The sequence below is a fragment of the Hordeum vulgare genome, chromosome 6H (genome assembly GCF_904849725.1).
Source record: "Hordeum vulgare subsp. vulgare chromosome 6H, MorexV3_pseudomolecules_assembly, whole genome shotgun sequence".
NCBI lineage: Eukaryota > Viridiplantae > Streptophyta > Magnoliopsida > Poales > Poaceae > Hordeum > Hordeum vulgare.
This window is the reverse complement of record NC_058523.1, coordinates 14,326,010-14,341,679: the sequence shown is the minus strand read 5'-3', so window position 1 is coordinate 14,341,679 and position 15,670 is coordinate 14,326,010.

Genomic DNA, 15,670 nt, shown 5'->3' with positions numbered 1-15,670 from the left:
TTCGGAGATTGAAAATTATACTCAACGAACAGTAAAAAAACGCCCTCATTGTACTAGACTTTGAACATCACAATAGCCTCCATCCCTTTCAACCAAGATCTAGATATCGTTTCAAGCGGCAGAGTTAATTGGACCGAAGTATCATAATTGAGACATTACAAACAGATTGGTACCAAAATTAGTATTTTTACATGTCAATATTAAGTTTGGGTCAGGTCGTTACAAAGAGGTCTAAGCCATGTATAAACAGTATTAGCGGTAAATCTAACATGATACTAAGTTACTCACTTTTTTAATAATGATATCATGATTTTTTTTAAAGTTTTCATCAAATTAAACAAATAAATAAAAGAAGCAAAAATCGCGCGCTAGCAAGAATTAATAGTGAGACCTGTCACGCACAAGACACACACATGCCACAGCCATTCTCGCGTTACAGTACGCGCAAACGTTCTTTTATAGTATCTCACACACGCTGGGCCTGCGGCTGGGTTCACTGGGACAGGACGCACTAAGTTACTCACTTTTTTTAATCATGGTATTAATGTTTTTTTCATTACATATTAGTACTATTATTTATTAAGTGTCAAAAACTAGATAGTCAAATAAAATGCACAATTACTCATATATTGATTGCATTTCTTAAACGCATAGTTAAATAAAAACTTGAAAGCATCTACTAAAAAATAATCGTGTAATAATAATAAATGTTAGAAATGCATTAAAACTACCAAAAATGTTCATCCATAGATGTGTTTCTTGAAACGCAAGAATGATTTTATACTACATGATGAACATTTTTTGAAATACACATTGTCAAAACAAATTCATCGCGTATTAAGAAAACACTCACCATAAATTACAAAAAAACACTATACGCAGAAAAAGTGCTCAGCATACATTAACAAATGTTCATTCGTATTTAAAAACATGTTCATCGTATACTGAAGGCTATCTTAAAAATGTTGAGTAAGTATTGTTAAAAATCTAGAAGAAAAACCAACCCAATGAATGCGAAAAGAAGAAGAGAAACCTAGCCAGTGTTATTGATAGGTGTAAAGCAAGGAGATTTTCTATAAAGAAAACATGCCACGTGGGCACTTGACAATGAGGACATGATGTAGAGGGATAAATTCAAACAATGATGAAAACCCCATCTTTTTACCCTTGATGACAACAACACGATGCGTGCCTCGCTACCCCTTCTGTCGCTGGGTGAGGTCACCGCACGGTATGAACCCAAAACCAAGCACTTCCCATTGCAAGAATCATATATCTAATTGGCCAAACAAAATCCACAACTCAAAAAGAATTACAAGGATATGAAATAATGCATAAGAGAGATCAGAAAAACTCAAATAAGATTCATAGATAATCTGATCATAAATTCACAATTCATCGGATCTCGACAAACACACCGCAAAAGAAGATTACATCGGATAGACCTCCATGAAGATCATGGAGAACTTTGTAATGAAGATCCAAGAGAGAGAGAAGAAACCATCTAGTTACTAGCTATGGACCCGTAGGACTATGGTGAACTACTCACGCATCATCGGAGAGGTCATGGTGTTGATGAAGAAGCCCTCCGTGTCCGAATCCCCCTCCGACAGGGCACCAGAACGTGCCCCAGATGGGATCTTACGGAGACAGAAGCTTGCGGTGACGGAAAAGTACTTTCGATGATCTCCTGATTTTTTATGGATTTTTAGGGAATATATAGGCGCAAAACCTAGGGCAAAGGAGCCTCAGGGAGCCCACAAGCCTGGTGGTCGCGCCGTGAGGGCTTGTGGGGTCCTTGGTGGCCCCCTGTCCTGATTCTTCGGCTCCACGATCTTTTTCTATTCCGGGAAAAATCTTTTTGGCAATTTCATTCCGTTTGGACTCCGTTCAAAATCCTCCTCTGAAAGGGGTCAAAAACATGAAAAACAAACAGAAACTGACACTTAACACTGAGTTAATAAGTTAGTCCCAGAAAGTATATAAAAGACATGCAAAACATTCAAAGTTTGACAAGATAATAGCATGAAACCATCAAAAATTATAGATATGTTGGAGACGTATCAGTCCACAGACTCATTGTCACCCATGACCAAAGTGTCATAGTTCCTTAAGAGTGTTTGGAGATTGGCTTGCTTGACACGGTCGTGTCCCTCGAACATGAGCTCCAAGGTATCCCACACCTCCTTCGTCGTTTCTTTGGCGATCAGGTGTTGGAGGACATCCATCGACATCACCGAGTAAATTGCCGATGTCGCCTGCCCATCCTTCGAGTGCTCGGCTCCCCCCTTCTTGAAAGCGTCGCCTCCTGGATCGACTGCGTCCCACAACACGTTGACACGGAGACCACACTCCATCAGTGCCTTCCAAACCCCGAAGTTCTCACGATCAAATCGTGGATACGACGAACTCGCCGGAGCAACAAATACTTTAGCCGCACCGGAGTACGCCGCCAACTGCTTGACCTTGTCGTCCTCCGACGTGATCTTCCGTTACTAAAAAATCAACCCTGCTCTAGATATCAATTATTGGCCCAGACCACGTCGTCGAGTACATTCCGACGACACGCGGTGATCGACGACCAAAGACGATGATAAACCAATGCTGGTTATTGGACCGCTCCTGCCGATGGATTCGCAACGAAGTAACTTTACGTCGGATGCACCGCACCACAGGAAGCTTCTACTAGCTGATGCACCGCAGCACTAAGCTAGCCGTTGAGCTGATTCCATACGCACGTACCTAGGCAAGCTGTTGATCGACTCCAGCAGCCGAGAATACACTCGTACAACTAGCCTAAGCTAGCAAGCAAGGCTGCTGGATGCTTTTTGTGTCTAGCTAGCTTGCACGCTTGCCATGTCAGGTCGTCGGCTTGATCGTTCAAACTCTCTCGCCGAAACACACACGATACTAAGCACACGAGACGTCGAGTTGGCCACAAGACCGTATCGGTCTTGATGTTTGTATTGCTTTTCTCTCAACTTTGGTGCTATTACAACGCAGTGGTACATGGATATTTAAAAGTGATAAGCTAGTCCTAAACTAGTCCTAGGCCAATTACAAATCCTATGGTAGGTGACTCTTCCGGTTCAACATGAACTCGGACGCCGTTGTTTTTTTTTAAAAAGGAGGTTGAGCCCTGGTCTCTGCATCGAATAATGCATGCAGCCATATATTAATTAAAAAACAAATCTCGGGAGAGTACATGAAAAGGTGTAGCAACAAAGTGCTTAAACAAAAGATACAAGGCGAGCTTCGCGCCCAAACCGGGGATGACAAAAAGATCTAGATGACTAAACGCATATCCTATTAATATGACGCCATCCAAACCGGTTGAAGATACCCTATGCTACATCTCCCAATGGACATACCCAGTATCCATAGGCTCCCTGGCTGTCACAGGAGTGAGTAATGACCACGTGTGGATCAGTGCGGTAGCCCTGAAGATAACCTATGGAAAGTGAATATCGCGTGATCTGTTAAAAACTAAGTCATTTATGCTATTCCATAGAGCCCACAAAAGAGCACATGATCTGACACGAATAAGTTTAGCAGTTTGAACATCAACTCCGTGTAACCACGTCCCAAATAACGAGTTTATACTATTAGGAGGAATGATGTTAAAAGCAATGTGAAGCGAGCGCCAAACCAGTTTAGCCATAGGACAATCTAGAAAGAGGTGCTGAATAGTTTCTACCCTCGGACAAAAGCTGCATCTAGGATTACCATTCCAATTTCGCTTGACAAGATTATCCTTTGTTAGAATAACCCCTTTGTGAACAAACCACATGAAGACCTTGATTCTAAGAGGGACTTTGATCTTCCATATATGCACTTATTTTGGAATAGGTGTAGAATCTATGACATCTAAATACATAGATTTGACCGTGAAAACTCAATTAGAAGTTAACTTCCAATAAACACGATCGGGTCTGTCAGAAAGGTTAACATCCATCAACTTTCGGACAAGATGCAACCAGGTAGTCCATCTATCACCGATTAAGGATCTATGGAATTGAATATTTAGAGGTATCTCGCAGAATATTGACGCAACGGACGCTTGCCGGCGTTGGGCAATATGGTACAACTGCGGGTATTAAATAGCTAAAGGTCTATTCCCTAGCCAGGAATCTTCCCAGAACCTAGTCGATTCACCATTTCCTAGAATTAACCTAGTTCTGTTGAAGAAATATTTTTTTTACCCGCATCAAACCCTTTTAGAAAGGCAAATCAATAGGTCTTGTTGTGACCTCAGATAAGGTTTTAGATTGTAAGTACTTGTTCGTCAGAATCTATACCCACATCCCTTCCGTTTCCATAGATAATCGAAACAGCCACTTGCTGAGTAGACATCTATTTTTGGTCTCTAAATTTTTGATTCCTAAACCCCCTTGTTCTTTAGGCCGACAAATAATGTCCCATTTAGTAAGCCTATACTTAGTTCTAACCTCATCACTTTGCGAGAAGAATCGGGATCGGTAGAAATCCAATCTTTTCAGCACCCCTACAGGTACTTCGAAAAAGGATAAAAGAAGCATAGGCATACTTGTTAATACTGAATTAACAAGTACCAACCTTCCTCCATAAGATAGGAGTTTGCCTTTCCAACAACTTAATTTCTTTTCAAATCGATCCTCTATACATTTCCATTCCTTATCTGATAGTTTCCGGTGATGAATGGGAATTCCTAAATACGTAAAAGGTAAATTCCCAGTTTCACACCCAAACAGTTGATTGTAAGTGTTTTGTTGGTTTTTGGCCTCACCAAAACAAAACAATTCACTTTTATTAGAATTAATCTTCAGCCCAGATAACTGCTCAAATAAGCACAGGATGAGTTTCAAATTCCTAGCCTTCTGTAAATCATGTTCCATAAAGAGAATAGTGTCATCGGCATACTGTAGAATAGAGACACCCCATCGACAAGATGTGGGGTTAGTCCCCCTACGAGGTCCTTCTCGTTGGCTCGCTTAATCATAAGAGCTAACATATCAGCAACAATGTTAAATAAAATAGGTGACATCGGATCACCTTGTCTGAGACCCTTGAGTGTCTGGAAGAAGTGACCTATGTCATCATTAACCTTAATCCCGACACTCCCTCTTTTAATAAAATAGTCGACGTGCTTTCACCAAAGCTCGTCGAACCCCTTCATACGCAGGGTTTGTTATAAGAAAGACCATTTAACTTTATCATATGCCTTTTCAAAATTCACTTTGAAGATAACCCCATTAAGTTTCTTCCAGTGAATTTCATGCAATGTCTCATGCAGGACAAGTACTCCCTAAAGAGTATTTCGGCCGGGCATGAAGGTTGTTTGCGTAGATTGCACCACCGAATGAGTCATCTTAGTTAGCCTGTCAGTTCCCACCTTTGTGAAAATTTTGAAGCTAACGTTCAGCAAACAAATTGGACGAAACTGCTCTATACGAGTCGCCCCCTCTTTCTTTGGTAACAACGTTATGGTACCAAAATTCAAATGAAAGAGTTGTAGGTGACCGGCAAACAGATCATGAAACATTGCCATAAGATCATCCTTGATAATATGCCAACATTTTTTGTAAAACTCCGCCGGAAACCCATCCGGCCGAGGGACTTTACCGCTCTTCATTTCCCCCAATCGCATCTAGCACCTCTTTCTCCGTAAAAGGAGCGGATAAAAACTCATTGTCGGCCTCTCCGACTTGAGGGATATCCGCTACCTGCTGGTCATCCATAGTTACAAAACTATGATCAGGAGCATCGAACAACTGTTTATAGTAATTTGAGATATACAATTTTAGGTTCTCATGACCTACAATTGTACCCTCGTCCTGCTCTAGCTGCAAGATTCTCTTTTTCCTGTGTTTGCCATTTGCAATCAAGTGAAAAAATTTAGTATTATTATCCCCATGAACGATTGCCCGAACTTTTGCTGTAGTTGCCCATTTCATTTCCTCCTCTCTAAGGAGTACTCGAAGTCTTTGTTCAGCCTCGTTCTTCAGAACTCGCTCATTCACATCCAGAAAAATGGTCTCAGCCTTTCGGTCAAGCTCATCTATAAGTTTAATAAGCCTCTCCAGCTCATCCTTATACGACCCTGATACATTCTTAGCCCAACCACGAAGGTATTGTCTAAGATGTCGAATTTTATTTGGCCAACGATCCACATTGGATGTCCCACCCAAGTTCTTTTTCCATTCCCTGGCAATCATATCCATGAACCCCTCCCTTAAGAACCAGCTTGACTCAAAGGAGAACCCATCTTTATTACCCATATGCTTTGCACTGCCAGAGTCTAGCAAAAGTGGCGTGTGGTCTGATATCGTCCTTTGAAGCGCACGTACCATTACTAGAGGAAACTTTTGTTCCGATTCAATACTTGTTAGAACCCAGTCCAACTTTTCTAAAGTTTGGTTTGGTAAGGAATTCGCCCATGTGAATTTCCTACCAGAGAGTTCTATCTCCCTTAGGTCTAGGCTCTCTATAATAGTATTGAACATAAATGGCCATTTACCATCAACATTATCATTGTTCTTTTCATTAGCCCTCCTAATAATATTGAAATCACCCCCTATCAAGAGTGGCAATTTCTCGTCGCAAATCCGAACCAGATCAGCGAGAAATTCAGATTTAAGTTCCGGTTGAGCAGCACCATACACAGCTACAAGAGCCCACTGTAAACCATCCCCTTTGGATATAATCCTGAATTCCACAACACGACAGTCTAGTATTTCAATCCGCTAGAAAATGAAAAGTCAAAATTTTGATGGAAAAAAAATGGTCCTTCTCATGTGGTTTAGGAACACGGAGACACTGGGACAAGAGCGTGCTGGACGTGGACGTGTTCTAATTAGAGTGGCACGCCACCACTCGCATATAGTCTCTAGTAGGTGCTGCATTTTTCTGCATATATACAGCGATTCCTTTTCACACTGTTCCTACACTATCCCTATAACGAGTGGCACCGAATTCTGCAGCTACAGGAACCTCAGGAATATCCGTGACACAACCGCCATGTAGAGAACCAGCTGGGGAATGTTGATTGTGACGGACAGGGCAGTAAATTAGCGCGCCAAGCACCAGTCACAAATGCCATAAGTGTCGATCAAGCACGAGAACTCTTACATATATAGTGGGTAGGCTTGTGTCGTGATCTTTTCTATCTCAGTATATGAGCTATGAGAATCGGCTTGTGGATGAGATAGATCGTTGGGAGCTTCCTGGTACCTCGCATGCTTAGGATAGAGTAATTGGCAAGCCAATAACCATGAGAAGGAGCACTAACATGTTGTATGGGTGAGGAGGAGATTGTATGTGATGGAACACTTGAGTAGTGTCATGAAAAGAGGAAGTATATATGGCATCTACAGAGCTAAGGATACCTTATGGATCATCTCTCTTTTATAATGGAAAGTAAGGGATGCAGGTGTCAGGATGAAGCTTTCATAAATAAATCAAAATTAAAGATTACTTGATGATGATACGTCAGCACAAAGCATCTAAATGCACAAGATTTCAATGTAAATGATGACCTTGAATAACATAAATGAATGCTAGCAGTAAATACTTTGATATGGTTTATTACTCCCACATGGGCAGACACTACTACACAGACCATGTAGCAAGCACCAAAACCCCTCCAATAACTTCTAGGACATCCATCATTCAGTGACTTCATCTAGCGTACTGTAGAAAAGTATGAAAAGGTGAAAGGAAACATCCAACAATTATGGTGTTTCCCATTTAAAAGAAAGAAAAAGGTACCACCGCATGGAGTACAATAATTTTTGCTATTTGTCCTACTAATTTAGAAATGAATGCGATGAAACCGTGATCACATATAGCTACTTCTGATGATTTTAGCACATTTTGCGGGAAGTTCACACTAATAGAAAAGTGGGAAGATCCATTATTTTTGAAATAGGCTTTCGCCCCGCTATATGGATATAGCAACCAGCCGATACAACATTTCGATCAACGCTGGGGCTAACAGCACAAGCACGCCAACAAAAATTACAAGAGATAAAAATGCCAACAACGCCGGATCAACAAAAGCTACGGCATCCGCGACCGATGTGCCCACCGATGATAACCACCACGCTCCAAAGCCACCGAGTTGCCGGGTACCAAGCACCACCTTCAAGAAGGAATGCGACGATGACGACATTGCTGCCCGGATGAATCCTAGGATTTCTCCCGGTACACGGAGGATAGTGGAGGGAGAGGGTCACCCGACGCCCTTCAAGAAGGATGGCAGCGCCCGCAGACGTCACCGCGTTGGTGCCGGCAAGACTCGACATGGATTTCATCCGACCCCTCACACCCGTCACCCAGGACCAACCTTCGGCTCCACCACACCCGCCGTCCACCAACATGCGCCAACACAGTCACGAGGACACCGCCGTCGTCTCACCACGGCAAACGCAGCGAGGCCGGCCGGATCCAAACGAGACACCCGTAGACAAGGACCGATAGCACCGCAACCATAAGGGAGGGAACAACCTCCACCAGCTTAGGCGGTATCAGACCGGGCATAGCAGCATAGGCACACCAGACCAAATGTCCGACTGATCCAGAACGGGACCATGAAGCTCCGCCGCCAAGCTGCAGCAGTCGCGGCACAACAGCCGCCGTCCCTGTCGCGAGGAGCTCGCTAGAACCACCGGAGAACAACCCACCGCAGCCCCCCAGCAGACCCGCCCCGACCCAGATCGGGCCCATAGGGCCTAGATCTGAGCCAGCCGGCCGCCGCAAGCCATGGGCCGTCACCGCCTCCAAGGGGCAACGCCTCCGCACCGCCGCCGTCCAGATCCGCGCCGGAACGCCGCCGGCCGAAGGGCTCCGCCGCCAGGACCGCTTGCCTGAGCCGGGGTCCAATGACAGGGGAAGAAGGGGGAGCCGCCACCGCCGGACTGCGGGGCGCCGCGTGGGCAACTCCTAGCCGTGCGCGCCGACGGCAGCGGCAAGGGGGAAGGGGGCGGCGACTCGCGGGAAGGGGGAGGAGGGGGGAACCACCCCGGTCGCCTCGCTCGGGGAGGGCGACGCGGGGGCACGGGACTAGTTTTTTTTCCTTAGCTCTCAAAGCCGTCCGCAACCGGTATCTGTTCGGAAGTGCAGGTTCAAGATCCATTATTCTAACAAAACAAACTGTTAGAATAATCCGAGGTACATGGTCGATCTACCGAGGACCAAGCAATCATACGAGCACGACACCGAGATTTATTAACGAGGTTCATCAACATGGCTACATCCCCGGGGCCTGACTACGGGCGCTCCTCCCCGTGACACCGTCACAATACCGCACCTCGGCTGCCCGGGCGCCGGCACACGTCGCCGGCTCCCCCCGCGTACCTGTGCTATTCTGTTGGCATAGGTTACATCGTGTGTCTACCCCCGCTATATATGAGAGGCCTAGGATATAAGTGTCATGTTTGGACACGACTCCATATCCTATCTAAACACAATACATCTTAGAGTCCAACTGTAACCTACCTTGTACAATAATATTCGACACAACTCTAACAAACTCCACCTTGGCGAATATTCTTCACCACCTTGAATTCGTCTATGCGTCAAACTTTCATGTACATTGAACTTGAGCTTATCCATGAGCACCACTGCTACTCCAAAGACTTCATGTGACTCCACCTGCAGCTGTAGTCCCTTCTCGTCTTCTTCACAGTCAACCCTCGAGCAAAGTTAAGTTACTTATTACCCTACTTTGTGCTTCCAACTTCTGGATTATCCGTTCAACGTCATTACACACTGATCACTGACCTGCGTGAAAGTAAACAACCCACATATTGAATGCCACATATAAGAGTTACCTGAACTCAACATCCTTGCTCTTTCTTGACCGTCTGTATGAAACTTGAAGGAATTTCACCGTCGCCTTGTGTCACCCTGAGTCTAATTCGTAGCTATCTCACCCTTTTTCCGGATAGTCTCTGACATGTCCCACAGCTATAGCACTCCGCCTTCTTCTGTACTTGTCATACACACTTTGCCATGTGCACTAAACCCCACAGAATATACGGCCATGTACTCTCTCCGCTTATGACAATTCAGACTTTCCGTCACTTCCTCAGATTCTCCATGATCAACTTCCGTCCATCAAATCGGCACCGATAGACCCAGTCACCAACTTGAATCTGGTACTCGTCAACACTGCTTCAGCACCCTTTACACACTTTGTCTGATAATATGTCTGACCACTAGTGCATTGGTCTGTCGTTGTGTCCCGTGCTTACCGCACGCCTCGCCGCTGTCACCGCGTCGAGCCTCTACTGTCCTGGTCGAGTCTCTCAGGTAGCTAGCCCACACTGCCTCAACCCCAACTTTAGAGCACCACCGATCATCACAGACCGATGCCGAGTATCACGTCTCCATCCGCCCACTGGTACCCAGTCCGATCCACGTGTCTCTCGCTATCCGCTGAAATAGGCTTCGACTCTCCATGCATTTACGCCGTAGCCCCTCCATCAGCACAGAGTGAAGTCTTCCGCTAGACTCCAGCTCCACCTTCAACATGACTCCATATAGCTGGCCCTGCTACCCCGCGCCCTGTTGACTTCAAGCTCTCATGTCTGCACTGCCTTGAATCAACCCTACGCCATAGTCTGTTGAAGCCGCACAAGCCCTCGGGCCTGCACCACATGTTTCCACACCTCAGAAGTTAGCCATCATCAGCATCACGCTCATATGTCATCGTCGCTGAAATCACCGCCGTCTTCTGCTTTGATCGACATCCCCATCGATCCGTCAGACTGTCCAGTCCGACCCAACCGAAAAATTATCCGGTTGCAACCATGCTCCACCTTGCGTCATGTCCGCCCGCACACATCCATGCACTGCTTGACGCCCTTTGTATACATGATCCCTGTACAATATGCTTCGCCTCCTCGAAGACTTCTACGTCAATCCTTGCCGCACATGCTCGAAGCTCCTTAGCAAAGTGCAAAAACTTGACCACCCTAGATCCTTTCTCCACACAATTTCTTCTTCTCTTCTTTCCATGCTATTAGCTTCTCCACGTACCTAACTCTTTTCTTTAACAAATCTACCAGCCTGATACATGTACGGACACAAGCATCCAAGCCCATCTGCTGCTCCGTTGAACTGGGAACCCAACGCAGCAGAGGCACACGTCTCTCCCCTGTTCGCGACACACGTGCATAGGCATGCCTCGACCTCCACCTATGTCAGCTCCCACACAGCAGCCCGCCGCCTCGGTCTTTCCGACTAGCATGCTGCCTTGCTCGGCACCAAGCGCGTATGCACCGCCTGCCCTAGCCCGCAGCGATCCCGCGATCGAGCGCTGCCAAACGACCAATCGCGAGATCTCATCAATCAATTGCCATCGCGAGTTGCCTCATGCTTTCGAATCAATGTGAATCCATCGAGCCGCCGACGCCCCTACATGCTTGCACAATTCCGAGAAACGCCTTGATCCTCCTGCTGTCCGCATCTCCGTGAGCCGTTGCTGCTGTCTGCTCTTTCGGTTACTTCTAATCGAACGTAGAATTTCCTCACCAAGCATCCACCATGAGTGATCCATCTCAACGAATTCTACTCCACCTCAAGATCAACAACCATGACCTCTTCGAACCTTGCTTATGATACCACTTGTTGCGCAATCCCGGGTCCGCTAACACCAGCGTTTCCGACCCACATGCGTCAACAGGACCAACCGGAAAGCAACACCGACTTATGACAGGCCTTGGGCCCTCTCCCCCCAAAAGACTAGCCTATTAGGAGGGGACACCCTCACCCTTATAAGTCGTGTTATGTGTCCTCCACAACCGATGTGGGACTAAACCCAACAATCTCCCCCTCACACATCGGTCACCCATGGGCCCGCTAACACCAGCGTTCCAGCCCACCTACCATGACCGACCATCCGTGAGTCCACCGAGATTTATTCCGGGCACCTGGGCTCTGATACCACTTGTTAGAATAATCCGAGGTACACGGTCGATCTACCGAGGACCAAGCAATCATACGAGCACGACACCGAGATTTGTTAACGAGGTTCACCAACATGGCTACATCCCCGGGGCCTGACTACGGGCGCTCCTCCCCGTGACACCGTCACAATACCGCACCTCGGCCGCCCGGGCGCCGGCTCCCCCCGCGTACCTGTGCTATTCTGTTGGCATAGGTTACATCGTGTGTCTACCCCCGCTATATATGAGAGGCCTAGGATATAAGTGTCATGTTTGGACACGACTCCATATCCTATCTAAACACAATACATCTTAGAGTCCAACTGTAACCTACCTTGTACAATAATATTCGACACAACTCTAACGCAAACAACTATAAGCACCGAACTTAGTCAAGCAATGGATTCATAGAATATGATGTAGAAGGGACTCGGGAGGACGCTGGGTGGGACTCTCATGAAAGTTTGGTGCAAGATCTTATGGCTATTAAGGAAAAAAGATGGTTATGCTCATGTGGCCTAGGATCACGGAGGCACCACGAACCAAAAGGGAGCAGCGTGTTGTATGTGTTCGTGCACATTAGTGCAGTTAAGGCCATCACAATTGGTTAAAAACACCTATTGTAGTCGTAGTTACAAACCAACATCCTGTGATGGTGTATGATAGGGAATGCATCACACATGCTACGGAATTCTCGTGTGCGATAGGATTTAGGATGTACATAGTCTGCAAAAGCGATTGTATGTGACACGATTTAGGTCGTTGGCTCCGCTTGACACGATGTCACCACGGTGCGACAAATGTTGTCACCACCGTTGGCAAAAGACACGGATGCGGGCGGAAGAAGGGAGCTTGACCCTCCTTTTCTAAAAAAGGAGCAATGTATAGAGAGGAAGCTGTGCATGCGCACCATACTTTTATCTTGAAATTTAAAAATATTATATCATTTGAACATCACATTCGTCTTAAAAAGAAAAGAAAAATAAACCTAAAAAATTGACCTTTTATCCGGAGCACTAGTCCCGGCTGGATTTGGACCCGAGACTAATATGAGCATTATTCCTGATTCCAACGGCTAGGAGCGGACGGGGGGACGACCAGGATTAGTCCCAGTTTAAATGGGACCTCTAGTCCCGGTTGGTGATTTAGTCCTGGTTGGTATCATCAACTTAGTCTCGGTTGATATATCCAACCGGGACTAAAGTCTTTTCTATATAAGGTTGTTTCGTCCAGTCCAAGACCAAACTTTCTCTCCTCTCTATTTTCTTTTTCAAGCTCTAGTTGATCCTCCATTTTTATCAAGATTTGTCAAGATTGACGACACCCCATCTATCCAAGGATTTTAAAAGGTTAGCAATTTCATCCTTTCATCTTTCATTGCTAGTTTAGCTTGTTTCATGTTCTATAAAATAGTGATTTATCCGGTGGCCTGCTGACTAGCCACTCCTCACAACGTGCGTCTGCCTCAGAAACACTTGCAATTGCAGACAAGTTGAATATCAGAAACAGAGTCGCCATGTTGATTGTAAAGTTCAAGGCGTTGCATGGCGTGTGCGACGGTCTTTTCTACCTCAATATGATATCTACAAGGTTTCGCTCATGGACAATATATGTCGTTTGGAACTTCCTGACACCTCCCATCCTTAGGATGGACTAACTGGCAAGTCAAGAACATGAGGAGAAAATGTAACATGTTGTTTGGACGAGGATGAGAGTTGCATGCGAGCATAATACTTTAAGATAAATGGATACATGGAATATACCGAGCTAAGGTGGGGATATATATCATCTTACCTTATAATGGGCAGCAAAGGAGGTGGGTGAGCGGATTAATCTTTCACAAATAAATATATATTTTTTGATACGGTTCACTAGTACAAAATTCATGTAGACGAGCGCCAGAAGCCCTTTGGTAACGGGCAGGACGTCCATCGATCAATCACTTCTGGTCAATAGCAAGTCACCATGTGCATCGCAAAGCCGATAAAAAATACTAGATGATGCCCCGCACGTTGTTGTGGGATTTTGTGCTAACAAATAAATGCATGTTAACAATTTTTGGATCTATGCTAAGCCTTGGCCTAGGTCACTATGGGAGTGTCCTGCAGTCATCGGCGACTAGGGTTGTGCAACTCCATGTGGGAGGTCCTCGCGATCTTCTTGTCATCCTCATCCATCTGGACGTCTAGACGGATGGACTCCGGCGATCCGACTTTCCGTCGACATGTGCTCGCAGGTGCAGGACGTAGGTGCCTGGCATGTGTTAGACATGAGATATTATAGGAATATTGTGTGTTGTAACTTTTCTGTATTTAACTTCCTATCTCTATCTCTCTCATGTATATCTCTAGTTGGTTAGTCTCCTAACCGACTACATCTCTATATATATCTTTCGGCCCTCCTACTGGAGAGGTACGACGCATCATATTATTCCACATGGTATACAGAGCAGGCCCTTCCATCTCATCTAGCTAATCTCCATTGATCTCCCACCACCTCCCGCCCGCCATGTCGTCCTCCATCGTTCCCATCTCTGCCGCCCTCAACTACAACACCTCCGAGCCCCTCTCCAAGACAAATTATGTCCTTTGGAGAGCTCAAGCACGATCCCAGATAATGGGCGCTGGCTTGTTTGGCTATATCGATCAAACCCTAGAATAACCCTCCAAAACCATCTCCATCAAAGACAAAGACGGCAAGGATCAGGTTGTTCCAAACCCTGCCTATACCCCCTGGTTGATCCAGAATCAACAGATCGTTGCTTATCTTCTTCGCAACCTGTCTAAAGAGGTGCTCGTCCAAGTCGCCTCCCTCGAATCCTCACATGCAATATGGGCTACCCTCGCAGCCATGTTATCCGCCGTCTCCCTGTCCCGCGTCAACAACATTCGATCTGCACTCACCAACGCCCAAAAAGGTACTCAGTCGGCCTCGGCATACTTCGTGCACATGCGCTCCCTCTCCGATGAGCTCGCGGCGGCGGGCAAACCACTCGGGGAGGGGGGGCTCATCTCCTTCATCGTCGCTGGTCTGGACATGGACTACCAGCCCATCATCTCCACCCTCGACGTCCGCACCGATCCTGTCACCATCGACGCACTTTTCTCCCTCGTGGCGAACTTCGATCAGCGGATCGAGATGTTTCACGGTGGTGGCGCCGGTGGCTTCAAGTCATCTGCCAACGCGGCCTCCCGCAGACGCTCAAATGCCGGCAGGGGTGGCTACCTCAACCAGAAGGGCAGTGGTGGCGGTGGTCCTCGCGGCAACAGCGACAACTATGGCTCGGGTGGTGGCCAGCACAACGGTGGTGGCGGCGGCTATCACCAAGGTGGCGGTTCTGGTGGTCCTTACCATCAGAACAATGGAGGAGGTAGAGGCTATGGTGGCAGTGGCGGTGGACACTATCACCGGAACTCCTCGGCTGGGAGCAACAACACTCGGCGCCCTCCCAACAACAACAATAGGGGGCGCCCCTTCCAAGGGTATGACGGCTATTAGGGCCGTTGCCAAATTTGTAAGAAATCCAATCACATTGCCAAGGACTGCGATTGGCGCTATACCGATGATCCTAACTCCCAAAGAAAGAAGATTGCAGCCACAACAGATGTATCCTATGGTGTTGATACCAACTGGTACATGGACACAGGCGCCACAAACCACATCACTTGTGAGTTAGAGAAGCTATCAATGCCGGAGAAATACCGTGGCCATGATCAAGTCTATACTGTTGCCAATGGTATAGT